The sequence below is a fragment of the Dipodomys spectabilis genome, unplaced genomic scaffold, assembly GCF_019054845.1.
Source record: "Dipodomys spectabilis isolate Male_0828 unplaced genomic scaffold, ASM1905484v1 ptg000191l, whole genome shotgun sequence".
NCBI classification, from domain to species: domain Eukaryota; kingdom Metazoa; phylum Chordata; class Mammalia; order Rodentia; family Heteromyidae; genus Dipodomys; species Dipodomys spectabilis.
Window position 1 is genome coordinate 3,852,557 of NW_024870868.1, and position 10,656 is coordinate 3,863,212.

At 37.0% G+C, this 10,656-nt stretch overlaps 1 non-coding gene across 1 annotated transcript; it reads left to right on the top strand.

Annotated features, from left to right (window-relative positions):
- Nucleotides 1–9,126: 9,126 nt before the first annotated feature.
- LOC122121614 lies at nucleotides 9,127–9,233 on the top strand. The gene has a single exon (XR_006149981.1). It is a non-coding gene; the product is annotated as a U6 spliceosomal RNA (small nuclear RNA).
- The last annotated feature ends 1,423 nt before the right edge of the window (nucleotides 9,234–10,656 follow it).

Genomic DNA, 10,656 nt, shown 5'->3' on the forward strand with positions numbered 1-10,656 from the left:
CTTGTTTGTTGTATGGCTAGTGAAGATCTTCTCCCAATCCATGGGTTTTCTATTGATCTTGCTAGCTTTATCCTTTGCCATGCAGAAGCTCTACAATTATATGTAATCCCATTTGTCCAACCTTTCTTTGATTTGTTGTGTTTCTGGGTATCTATTAAGAAAATTTTGGCCTGTGCCAAGGAGACCTAGGGTGTCTGCTGTAACTCCAGGTCTTTGATCCATTTGGAGTTGATCCTGGTGCAGGGTGATATATAAGAATATAGCTTTAGTTTTCTACAAGTGATTAACCAATTGTGTTTGACAGCTACTTACTGAAGAAGCTGTCTTTCTCCCATTCTATTTTTTTTTAGCTCCCTTATCAAAGATTAGATGGCTATATATCTGTGAGTTAATTTCTAGGATTTCAGTTCTATTGCATTAGTCCTGAGATCTGTTCTGGTGCCAGTACGAAGCTGTTTTGATTATTATGGCTTTGTAGTAGAGTTTGAAATTTTCTATTGATATTCCTCCGGCATTGTTCTTTCTGAGGATCATTTTTTTATTCGGGGTCTTTTATTGTTCCATATGAATTTTTGGATTGTCTCTTCTATTTTTTTTGAAGAATGAGGTTGGAATATTCATAGGTATCACATTGAATTTGTACATAGCTTTGGGAAGTATTGCCATTTTCATGATGTTGATCCTTCCAATCCAGGAGCATGGGAGGATTTTCCCACTTTCTACGTTCTGTTTTGATTTCCTTTTTCAGGTTTTTTAAGTTTTCATCATAGATTTTTCACTTCTTTGGTTAATCTAATTCCTATGTATTTCATTTTTTGTGGGGCTATTACGAGTGGAGTTGCTTTCCTTATGTCAGCCATGCTTTTCTCATTGTTGGCATACAGTAAAGCCATTGATTTTGAGTGTTAATTTTATACCCTGCTACTTTGCCAAAATTTTGAGTCAGCATGAGTAATTTGGGAGTGAATTCTGTGGGATTCTTTAAATATAAGATCATGTCATCTGAAAAGAGCAAAAGTTGTATTTCATCTTTCCCTATTTGGATCCTTTAATGTTTGCATCTTGTCTTATTGCTGTAGCGAGGCATTCTAATACTAAATTGAAGAGAAGTAGAGAGATTGGACATCCTTGTCTAGTTCCTAAGAGGAAATGGCTTTAGTTTTTTTTACCATTAAGTGTAATGCTGGCTGAAGTTTTGTCATATACAGCCTTTATTGTATTGAGGAATGTTCCCTGGATTCCTTAGTTTTCCAGAGCTTTCATCATAAAGGGGTTTTGGAACTTGTCAGACGCTTTTTTCTACATCTATTGAGATAACCATGTGGTTCTTATCTTTGCTCCTGTTGATGTGATGAATTATATTAATTGATTTGTGTATATTGAACCAGCTTTCCATCCCTGAAATGAATACTGTTTGATCGTGGTGTATGATTTTTTGGATGAATTGTTGAAGTCGATTAGCCAAAATTTTGTTGAGAATTTTGCATCAATGTTCATCAAAGAAGTGGGCCTCTAGTTCTCTTTCTTTGATGAGTCCCTGCCTGGTTTTGGGATGAGGGTTATGATGTCTTCATAGAATGAGTCCCGTTATGCGCTTTCTCTTTCAATGTCATTGAAGCGTTGGAGGAGTATTGGTGTGAGCTCTGCTTTGAAGGCCTTGTAGGATTCCGCTGTAAATCCATTGGTACTTAGATGGGAGTTCTCTTATTGCTGCTTCTATCTCAATGCTTGATATGGGCCTGTTAATTTGATTAAACTCATCCTGGTTTAGTTTTGGCATGTCAATATTTGCTAGGAAAAGGTCCATTTCTACCAGGTTCTCAAACTTATTAGCATAAAGGTTTGAGAAGTATTCCCTTCTAATGTTCTGGCTTTTGGTTGTTTCTGTGGTGATGTTTCCATGCACATTTCTGAGTTTGTTTATTTCCGTGTGTGCTCTTCTTTTTCTGATAAGATTTGCTAAGCATCTGTCAATTTTTGTTAATTTTTTCGAAGAACCAACTCTTTGTTTTGTTGATTCTATGATTTTTTTTTTGGATTCTAATTCGTTTAATTCTGATTTAATTTTAATTATTTCTTTCAATCTATTGGATTGGAGTTTATTTGGTTGCTCTTTTTCAATGAGGTTCAGATGTCTCTTTAAATTGTTGGTTTCAGATCTCTCTAATTTGTTGATGTATGATCTCAGAGTTATAAAATTGCCTCTGATTACTGCATTTCCTGTGTCCCAGAGGAGCTGGTAATTTATGTGTTCATTGTTGTGGAATATCATGAACATTTGCATTTCCTTTCTAATCTCTTCCATGACCCACTGGTGATTCAACAGTGTGTTGTTCAGCCTCCATGTGTTAGAGGACTTTCTTTGGTGGCTTTTGGTGTTAAGTTTTAATTTTATTCCCTTGGAGCCTGTTTCTTGGCCTTTATTGTGGTTTAGTTGGTTTTCTATGTGTAGGACATCTTCAAGTATCTTTTGTAAGTCTTGTTTGGTGGTTCTAAAAGCTTCTTGTATCTGAATAGGCCTATCTTTTTGCATGTTTGGGAAGTTCTCTGCTATGATTCTGTGAAATAAATTTCCTAAACCATTAACTTCTGTCTCTAGGTGCTCCTCTACACCCATTATCCTCAGATTAGGCCTTCTGATGGTGCTTTCGAAATGTTGAATAGATCTATCATATTTCTTGGATTTGTCTTGGATAGTTATACATTCTTTATTTATAATATCTAGGCTGTCTTCAATGCCCAAGATTCGATCTTCTGCATGGTCTAACCAACTCTCAAGACTTTCTACTTTGTTTTTATTTCTTTTCCTTCTAATTGTTTGGCGTTGATGGCTTCAAATTGTTCGTTGGAATTTTGTTTTAGGTCTTGTATAAACTTTACTTCCTTAATTTGGTGGTCAGTGTTTCTTCTCAAATCACTTACTTGATTCGTTATGGTTTCCTTGGGCTCCCATTACTTTTCTTGCGCTCTATTGAGCATTCCCTTTGTGGTCTCCCTGAATTCATTCAGCTGTCTGTTCATGGATTCCATGAATGCCTTTATTGATCTTGCTGTATTCTCATCCCTCTCTTGCAATTCCTGTATTACTCTTTGAACAGCTTCCTCACGATCATGCAATTCCTGTCTTTCTCTTTGACTGATCTCAGCCTTCTCATGCGATTTCTGTATTTCTCTTTGACTGTTCTCAACCTGCTCGTGTGCAATTCCTATATTAATCTTTGAGTAGCTTCCTCATGCTCACAAGATTCCTGTATTAATCTTTGCTTTGCCCCCTCTCACTCTCTATCATGCTCACAATGAGTCCTTTACAAGTTTTCAATGTATTCATTCACCATGTATACCAGTAGTGCTTGTAGAGCTTTTTGGGAACTCTCTTCTGGATTATTCATTAAGTATTCTGTCACCTGATTATCATGAGTCGGAATTCATATACCTGAGTTGGAGCTAACTGTTCAGCCCTGTGGAGGTCAGTATCTTAGATGGAGATCTCTGGTAGTGGGGGATGGGTGGCCTTCCCTCTGCTCCCTGAGAAGGAGTGAGGATATCAGGATTCTACTCATGACAGAGTGTTGTTTCCTGCGTCGTCTCTGGTCTGTGATCTGCAGGATGAAGATATCTGCTCCTTGTTAGTTCTTGCTGGTGTTGAGTAGAATCCACTCACTGGCCACATCTGGGGCCTTTGTCGTGGACTCTCTCTGTAGGGATGGGGGCTACAGCCAGTGGCGCTGTCCCTACTGCCACCTCAGCTGTGGCTCCTGGCAAGTGCTCAGATCTGTTATCTTGCCTGGATTTTCCCTCTTTGGCCAAACTCTCTGTACTGTGATGGCACACTTGGTGTGACTCTCTAGCCTAGGACTGTTCACTGGAACATTAAAACTGCTTTCTATGTAAGAGCTTGTTTACCCTCCAGCTTCTCTTCCTCCATCTTTCCCCAAATCCTCATGATTTTTTTTGACCAGAAAAAAATAGCTTTATTTGGACTGAGAATTGGAAAATGAGAGTAGGACCTGAGCTAAGGAGTAGAGATTACATTTCCAGAAAGCTCATCAACCAATGGACTCTTGCTTTGAATCAAGGCAGCCTTGCAGTTAATGAAATCATTAAGAGGCCTACTGGGAATATATCTAGCTCTAAATGATCCTAGTATGCTACCTTTATAAAAAAAATACAGGTTTTTTTTTATCATAATGAAATTTCCACCAACCACACGTATTACAAACGGAAATGGAAGGAAAAAAATCACATTTTACAGAATTTAAACTTGTCTTCAGCATTTAGCTCAGAGGTTCACCATCTTCAAGAAACTGCTCCTCTGTTAAAGTCTTCAGCTCTTGATATTGGAGGCACGGCTCAATTGGTAGAGTGCCAGCCAATGAGTAAAAGCATTAGGTACTGAGCTGGAGTCCCAGTCTCGAACCAAAAAAAAAAGAAAAAGAAAACAAAAAAATCAATCAACCAGGAAGGAGATGGTCTTTACTAGCCCACAGAAATACTTTATCCATTTCCCTAGCCAGTCAGGGCTGAACAGCAGGGTAAGGCTCAGATGAGGGTGGGGTGGGGATCAGAGCGCTAATTTCCCCCTAGTACAACACCACAGCAGAAGCTTGATGAGAGCAAAACTGGTGAGACTTGAGGGGAGGGTCCAGGCCCTGAATTCAGTCAGAGTCTCTGCTGGAAGAGAAGGAGGAAAAGGAGGAATGCTTGCCATGCTTGTGGTGTTTGTGCATCTTTTTATGTGTTTTCTTCATTTTCTTCAGTGTTTTCTTGTCCATTGGGGCTCGTGGGCCTATGCCAGGAGCCAGGGGATTCACAGGACACATGCCAGGTGCAGGTGGTGGGCATGGGGTGGGTAAGGACCTGAGGGTTGGTATCCTGGATACTGTGACTGTGGCACAGGGTAAGAGGGCCCACATGGAGGGAAAGCTGGGTTCCCCTGGGGAGGTCCTGGAGGAAAGGGACACCCGGGAACAGGACCAGGAGGAATGGCCGGATTTACAGGTTGTGGGCACAAAGGAGGTGGACACCCAGGATTGGAACCTCCAGGGCACCCCATGTAAGGGATACTTGCATTTTGCACCGGCTGCGCTGCATTGTGATGCCACATGTTCAGGTGTTTTCCTAAGCCTTTCCTCCGGCGCCTGGATTAGACCTGTCCTCCAGAGCCTTTTCCACCTCATGATTTTTTATGAATCGTTTTTTAGTGAAAAATGTTTTTGCTGTTTATGTTTTGGTTTGGCATAAAATGAGCCTACTATTGTCTTAATTTAATAAAAAAAAAAACTCTGATTCTATGACAGCATAAATTTTGTGGGTAATGGTTAAGACTAGGTTGCCTTTCTGAAAAAAAATATCACCACCCAAAAAAGAGGAACAAAAGGAAAATAAATATGACAGGAAACATAAATGTTAATGGACTAGTAGTCTGCCGGTTTGCTTTAACTTTTAATCAAAAATTAAAGTAATACTTGATAATGTTTTATTAACATATTTAAATTTCTTCATTCTTGTCATTTAAGATTCACTTTATAAAGAAATTCAACAGGTGACAATGTTTTTTCATGACTTTTCCAAAGAAATGATCATTTCATCATTATAGTGTATAGCACAATACACCCAGAAAGCTTTTAAGGAAAAAAAATTTTCCCATTCTTTGTTTTGCTTCAGTCTGTATTTAAAGCTGCATACCACATCTTACCCACCCTATTGTCTGTCTTCTCATTTGAAATATTTCAATAAGTTTTCTTTCCCTGGTTTGTCAGTCAGAAAATCTTTATAAAACAACATGCTTTCATTCATTGTGCTTTTTAAAGTATATCTCACAAATGCCAAAACGAAGCACAATCTGAAACATCTGTGGATTTTTCCACCTAGAGTCCAAAGTAATCACTATCCATACTCCTTAGAACCATCTGTTCACTGGCATTAATTGTTCTATCACTTCCATGCTTTAAAACAACAGCATTTGACAATGGCGTACATTTTAATTGGTTTACCACATCTGGTTCGTTTTCAGCAAGGACTGTCTTCACAGAAGATGGTAATAGATGAGGTTTGCAATTATGTATTTTGAAAGGGCTCTAAGTTGTGGATATAGAATATCCATTTCAGTGACTAAATATTTAAATTAAATCCTATAATGTATACTCCTTCAATTTTCTGGCTAAAGTTCTACAATCTAGATATTTTTTAAGGAAATATTGTACATGTTTCCTTGGTGACAACGTAATTGGAAGAGTTAAATTTTGCTTTGTTTCTTTTTTTCTTGTGAAAATACTGTACAGAGGGGTTACAATTACATGGGCAAGATAATGAGTACATTTCTTATCAAGCACTGTAGCTTCCTCCTTTGTTTACTCTTCCCATCCCTTCCCATCCTCCCTCCCCTGCTCCTCTACCCAATCCTCATCCCCGCCCCCACCAAAGTTGTAAAGTTCGTTTTTCCATATAACGACTTGTACATCTCATTGTTGGAATGTATCCACTTGTACCCCTATTTAAACATTTCTTTTTTCCCTTCCCCTTCACAAATTTTACCAACCTCAAATACAGTGAAAGCAGGGGTTATACCATGGGAGAGGGACATACAAAGCAACAAAGAAATAATCTTATAAATGTGTTAGAAACAATCACCTAAAAGAAAAAAAAAACATTTGAATACATATATTAGGGTTCATTTCCCTAACATCAACTTATCTGACTTTTTGCATGACTCAGACATATACTAGCTATTGCAATTAAGGGAAACAATGGACCTAAGTTTCTTTCGGCCTGGCTAACTTCGCTTAATACAATTTTTTTCCATGGAAGACTTAAAATTTTCATATATCATTGCCGTCTTAAATGAAGTGAATGTACCTGGGTTTGCATACAGAAGTTTTGGGACAGCATTAAAATTTGAATCTTGAATGGGATTTGATTGAGAATTGTGGCAGGCTTTCATGATATGAGAAGAGAAAGGCCTTACTAATACTTTAATTTGCCACATTGCTATATTAGTTTATTCAAACCCACACATACATACAGATATACAAATATGTAGTATGAAGACGCAGTCAGTCTGCAAGAAAGTATTTTAATAGGAATTCCATAAAATATTTAGTCTGCTGAGATCTGATTGGAATTTATAGAAATATCTATTTGCTTCCCCCCCTGGACAATTCGTTATCACTGGTGAGGATGTTGCCATTTGAATTTAGAATGCCCCAGAAAGACCTATGTGTTAAAGAAAAATGACTTTCCATTTCCTCCCAGACTGTGGAGAATACCTGCATAGTTCTTCTGGAGATTAAGTTCTTCAGAGTGAAACCTCTGAGAACATGCACACTCATCTACTTTCTTTTCTCTTTTAATCATTCTAGATCAAAAACATTTCTTTTTGACATACTCCTCACCTTGACATTGTCTTGTCACAGGCCACCAAAGCAATAAAACCAACTGAACATACACTGAAACCTTCAAACTTATAAATCTGAGTAAGCCTTTCTGCTTAATAAATGGACAATATCACTTATTATGATAGGTTATAAAGACATCACAGAAATCTAGTCTTTCTAACAATGTAGAGTATATAAAAATGCTTCATTATAAAATATCTAACTCCAAGTTATATTTTGTGTTTTTGTTTCTGTAGATCCTAGGGCTTAAACTCACAGCCTGATTGGTGCTTTTGTGTTCAAGGCCAGTGCTCTACATAAAATCTGAACTGGAACTCCATTTCTCCTGGTGGTTAATTGGAAATAAGAATCTCATGAACTTTCCTATACTGGCTGGCCTATTCATATTGCATACTTTATGTAATTCCAATTCTCAGCATTATATAGATGTTCCAACTACAATATAAAAAAAACTTAAAATGTACTAAAGATATTTGTAAAGTATAAAATGAGGAAAGAATTTTCATCCTTTACAAATCTATGCAAAATCTATGCTAAACTATTGATATTTTACTTTACCTTTCCTGAAACCAGTTTGATATAGTTTAATACTTGTCACACCAACTTTCTCTCTATATTCTACTGGATATATACTTTTTCACGTGTGTTTGTATACGTATACATATATGTATCTATCTGTATATGTTCCAATGTGCATCATCGGACTTGAAACTGCTTTCTTTTGCTGTTCAGCAATGAACCTTGTCGGCTCATTCTGTGACAATATCAGTGCTCATTCTCATTATTCCTTTATTTACCAAATCATCAGCCTTCTAAAATCAGCGTCATTTCTTGGGTAAGGTTACCAAACAGCCCAACCAATATTCACTCAGAGGGTTTTAATAAAGCAATTTTTAAGGAAGAATATAACATGAAGTGACAACTACAGAAATTCCGCAGAGACCTGACATCTTTCACATTTCTCTCTTCCTTCTCTTCTCATACTTCAGAAAGTATTGACTAACACTATAAATATACTGCAAATGTAAGTTAAGGATCAGTGTTTTTTTTTTCCTAACCTGCAGCCTTCTTTTCCATGATTTGACATAAACTTTTGGGAGATTTTTTGGATTGTGATGGGATTCCACCCAAAACAAAGCCATGTATAGCAAGAAAGTCAATGTTTTCAACTCAGAGTATTAAACAAAAGAGGGAGAAAATTAAGGTTAGCTATATATGTTAAGCACAAATATAGGCAATATCAAGATATCTTGAAATTGTATACTTTTACTGGATAAAGTGACTCAAACCTGTAATAGTATCTACTTAGAAAACAGAGATTAGAGAATTTCAGTTCCAGGCAAGCCCAGACAAAAAAAAAAAGAAGTTTCAGGAAACTCTAACCATTTGCTGGGTGCAATGTATTTTGATTGTGTTAGGATGACCACAGTCCAAGCAGGCCCAGGCATTGTGATGCTACCTCAAAATAAGCAATCAAATTACAATCTGCAGGTATGGCAGTAGTAGAGGTGCCAAAGTTGTGAAGTTCCTTTCACCGTTGCAATGGGTCTACCTGTATCCCTATTTAAACATTTTTCCCTTCCCCTCCACAAATTATGCCAACATCAAAAATATGTGCTTGTGTAAGAAATGCATGATTCTAAAATTTCATGAAAATTCTTTTGAACTTACTTTTTTGTGGAATTGTCTAGTTTAAGAAAATCAATTACACTTTCTATATAAAAAATGTTCTGTGCTTAATCCGGCAGCCCATACACTAACATCGGTATGATACAAAAAAGATTAGCATGGCCCATACACATGGATGACTTTCAAATTCGTGAAGCAGTCCATATTTTTACAACAACAAATGCTGAAGGGGATGGGGCCACAAGGGAACCCTACTGCATTCTTGGTGGGAGTGTAAACTTCTTCAACCACTTTGGAAAGAAGTATGGAGTTTCCTGAAACGACTCCACATAAAGCTCCCCTATGACCCAGCAATCCCACTTTTGTTCATTTACCCAAAGGATCACAAACAAGACCATACTAAAACTACCAGCACAACTATGTTTATTGCAGCATTATTTACCATAGCTAAGATATGGAACCAACCCAGATGCTCCTCAGTAGATGAATGGATCAAGAAAATGTGGTATTTATATATACAATTGCATTCTATACCTCCATCAGAAAGAATGACATTGCCCAATTTGTTAGGAAATGGAAAGATTTGGAAAAAAATTTATTAAGTGAAGTAAGCCAACTCCAAAGAAACATAGGTCCCATGGGTTCTCTTATTTTCAATAATATATAACGACAATGACATTGCTACAGAATATAAATATTTTTAAATGAAAAGGGTGTAGGTAATGACATTGTAAGTGATCTTTATACCCAATAAAGATTGGTTTAATTTCTAAAGAAATACCTGAATGAACATCATTCAGCTTCCACTGTTTATTATTCCTGGAGTAATTGCTTAAGGAGAACAAATCTACCTCAAAGCGCTCTACCACTGGGCCACCTTCCCAGCTCTGCATTACATTTTATGTGCTTAATACTTTCCTGAAATTATTCCTTTTGGATTAAATATCCCAACAAAACTATTTTTTATGATTTCTTATATGATTTATATAGATTTCTTATGCGATTCTTATATGATTTCTTAGAGATCCATAAACAAAACAGCTCAGAACAGAAAAAGAGTAGGTAAGAAGTCATAAAAAAAATACTATTATAGTGGTTTTAATGGCTAAGTGTAAATAATATGTAACAAAACTGTGGGAAGATTTATTTGCTCTTTTTGCTATTCTCTCCCCTTCTCTGTAGAAAGGTTCTCACTATGAAGTGCCAAATGGTCTGGACCTTTCACGCCTTGTCTCAGTCACAGAAGTGATGGGATTAGGGACATGTGCTCCCATGGCTGGCTTTTAGGAAGTTCACAATAAAGTAATACCAATACACATAAAGAAATTTTTGTGAGTGATGTGTATTCACTTCTTCAATTGCCAAAATTAAATTCATATGTCAAAACATCAAATTACTTACATTATAATATATGTAGTTCAACCGGCATCACTAACACCTCCATAAATCAAATGCAAACTAAAAGCTCTACTTCAAAAACCAACATCTAAGGCAGTGTTGGAAATACAAGAAGATGCACAACAAATCAAAAGGAGTGAGATCTTTAACACTGGCAATGAGCAGTGATAGCTGAATTTTTAACCAGGCTTGAAAAGTTCGGGTGTCAACTCTGTGATTAGAGTTGCAGAGTTGA